This window comes from Aplysia californica, unplaced genomic scaffold (genome assembly GCF_000002075.1).
Source record: "Aplysia californica isolate F4 #8 unplaced genomic scaffold, AplCal3.0 scaffold01496, whole genome shotgun sequence".
NCBI lineage: Eukaryota > Metazoa > Mollusca > Gastropoda > Aplysiida > Aplysiidae > Aplysia > Aplysia californica.
In genome coordinates, this window is record NW_004798766.1 from 66,621 (window position 1) to 70,276 (window position 3,656).

Here is a 3,656-nt window from a genome sequence, read left to right on the forward strand (position 1 = left end):
TTATTATTGTCGTTGTTTCACTGTTATTATCATAATATAATCATTCATGTTTCTCTTCTTATCATTATCACATCGTTATCTAGCGTCATCTCGTTCAAACTACGTGCAGCCTTACGGCTTCTGTCGTGGTGTGGTAGGGTGTGATTTAGCCGCACTTAGAACAAGACTTGAGTCCATTGTTTTATGGCATAACGTAAGAGACGACACAGCAAACAATGAATCTGGTGAGCGCTCAAATACAGCCAAAGAAATGTGAGTCATTGTGGTGAAAGCAGACGCTCTCCAAAAATAATGAAATCGAAGATATCGGCATTATTTCCTCCAGTTTGACAATTTTTTTTCTTTTCTTTTTTTTGGGGGGGGTGGTGGGTTGTTATTTGGCTCAACACCTTATATGTCCATTTAAAAACAAAACTCATTTCTGTGTTGATTTTACTTAGAAACATTGATTACAGGCACAAGAAATGTGAATTTTAAGTTTCCAAGGACTCTCAAGGCTCTCGGAAATCACCAAACTTTGACGGCCATTTTCTCTCTAATTTTACCTCTGAAACGTGGCGACCCTGACCTCCTTCAATTCCAAATATTTCGACTTTGACTCGATACTTAGATTTATACTCAATCTTAGACTCAGACGTAGACTTAGACTTAGACTTACTTAGACGTAGACCTGAGACGCATGAGGCAATCAGAGACGACTCCATTTCTTGTCTGTTAGTCTCAGTCAAAGGCCGTACATAACAAGATAGTTCACTCCTCTCTTTGAGCCAATTAAAAAAGTGTCCTCAGAATTCGGTGGCGCCCTTTTCTATAAAAAAAGCGGACTTTGCGAAAAGAGTTACCCTACTTGTGTGAAAGACAATAAAAGCGAAACTAACAAACCGTACTATTCAATATTGTTCTTCGGTAGAAACGTAACAGAGCTTCAAAACAAAGACTGCAGTGACATCTGAAGTAATGCGCGGACTTCCGCGGACACTTTTTAGGTCGAGTGAACTATCCTGTTATGTGCGATCTTTGTCTCAGTGCACCTTTGGTCGTCCTATTCCTCTTTTCCCCATAAATCAATCTCGTGATATGCTTCTTAATAGAACAACTGGTGTGCATTTTTAGCAACTTTTAGAACAACTGGTGTGCATTTTTAGCAACTTTTAGAACAACTGGTGTGCATTTTTAGCAACTTTTAGAAACCTGCATGTTGTGCATTTTTAGCAGCTTATACAAATAGCTGATCCATCTGTTGTAATTTCTTACCCAAGGCACTGCTCTCACTCTTTGACGTTTGACACTATGTTTTGGTTAACCCCTTCACTACTGTGCGGTAGACATTGTGCTCTGGTTTATGTTCTACAAGACTGGTTCACTGCCGTTTTGGTTTTTTTGTTGTTGTTTTTTTTAGGGGGGGGGGTTCTGACCAAAAGAGGAAGTTTTAGGAGACAGAATCATATACTAAGGTCACTTTCAGGGACAAGCGGGTGAACCCAGATTTCGGGGGTTTCCAGGAATTATGACCTCCACCAAAGTTGGCATTGCCCTTCCTATAGAAGAAGTTTTGTTTCACTGGTGTGTACATTTGCTTGGTTATAGAGAAAACTTTCCTTGTCTTTAAAAAAAAAACAGAACAAGGGTTCAAAAACGTTACCTTCGATTTTCTCAAAACAGCACTGTTCGGGAAAGCCCCGTTTGCGCTTAAATGTAACCATATTGTGCAGTTGTTTATTATTTAGCTAAACCCTTTAAATCGCAGCCCAAGTAGTTGTTTATTATTTATTTAACCACTTAAAACCACAGCTTATGCAGTTGCTTATTATATTTATTTTACCTCTTAAACCACATCTCATCTAGATCTAGTTGTTTATTAACCTCTTAAAATCACAGCCCGTGCAGTTGGTTGTTTTATTTTTTTTATTAACCTCTTAAAATCCCTGCTGAGGCAGTTGTTCGTTCTTTAATGCCTCGGGCCTGGATGATATAATGGCTCTGTTTCAATCTCTTGACTGAACATAAATTAATGTGAAGTGGGCTTACAAACTGAGTTACTTCTTCGGATTCAAATCTGATGAAAATTAATACACCATGCTTATAGGTGAAAGTTTTACAATTCATAAGTATAAAATAATAATTTTTTAAAAGTAATGTTATAGTTAAAGATTATGGCATCAATAGAAAATCTACAAATTTGGCCCTAGTGCCGATTTTTGGCCAATATATCGATTTGTTGGTTGTAAGAAATAACTCATTTTGTCAGCACACCTCACAAATGTTGTCATTTCGGTACAAACGTAGAAGGAAATAGGAAGCTCATGTGGTCGAGGGGTCACGGTATTTGCCTCTCATTCAGTAGGTCCTGGATTCGAATCCGGACAGCGACGGAAACTTTTCTTCTATAAAACTGTCTCCTTTCACCTCCTTTCCTGCTCTCCTGAAATGTTCTATCATCTTCTTTCGTCTCCAATTTCTGCCCCACCCCCCTCACCTCCTTTGCCTCCCCCTCTGGACTCCTGACTCTGTCTGCAGCCTTTATACTGCTACTCTTTGGCCCCTTCTTACTGCTGTCTTTCAGCCACGTCCCTGATCTTATGGTAGGTAAGATCTAACACCTGGCCTTTTCGGAGAAGGGCGAAAAATCTCGGAGGTCCCATGGGCAAGTTGCGCGTTAAAAGATCCCTTGGTGGTTTTGGTAACAGTTTTACGGCGTCTATATCTGCGTACGGTCATCATTAGTAGCGCCCTGGGCACAAGTTAGTTGAATTCACGTTAGCTCACAGCACATCCTAGTTTTACTTTGTAAGTCAGAGTGACTGTAGTATATAAAAATACAAAGGCGAAGCGTGCTGACGAAATGAGTTACTTCTCAGATTCAAGCCTTAAGAAAATAGATACGTCACCCTTATAGGTGGTTTTTACCATATATAAATATCAAATAATAAAAGGCATGTTATACTTTGAATATGGCATCAATAGAAAAGTCTACACATTTGACCCCAGTGTCGATTTTTGGTAATATTTCCTTTAAATTGTGTATTATGAGAAGTAACTCATTTTGTCTGCACGCCCTACCTAGTAAAAATTCAGTTTTAAAAGCACAAATGTGCGCGTTTGAAATAACATTATTTGCATTTGGAATATTAAAATAATTAACGTTAAAAAAAAAGACTGTAAGCATTCCGTGGGGATCAACCACGTAAAAACCATTCCTTGGATGTGCACATTGAAAATATTTCCATCGGGTCTCTCCAATATCCGGACATTCCACCAGATGCTCGATCGTCAAGTCGGTATCGAATACATAGTAAGGAAGATAACTCCCTGTTTACCAAACTTTCACAGTTTTAGCAGAGTTATGGTACCTGATCTGTACTTTTGTACCCCGTTTCCACCACAGCAACGCTACAGTGTGGGGCGTTATAGCCACACATTTTCACTGTATGTTGATTAGAGGTGTTATAGTCACACATTTTCACTGTATGTTGATTAGAGGTGTTATAGTCACACATTTTCACTGTATGTTGATTAGAGGTGTTATAGTCACACATTTTCACTGTATGTTGATTAGAGGTGTTATAGCCACACATTTTCCCTTTATGTTGATAGAGGCGTTAAAGCCACACATTTACACTTTATGTTGATATAGGGGTAAAAACCATATATATATA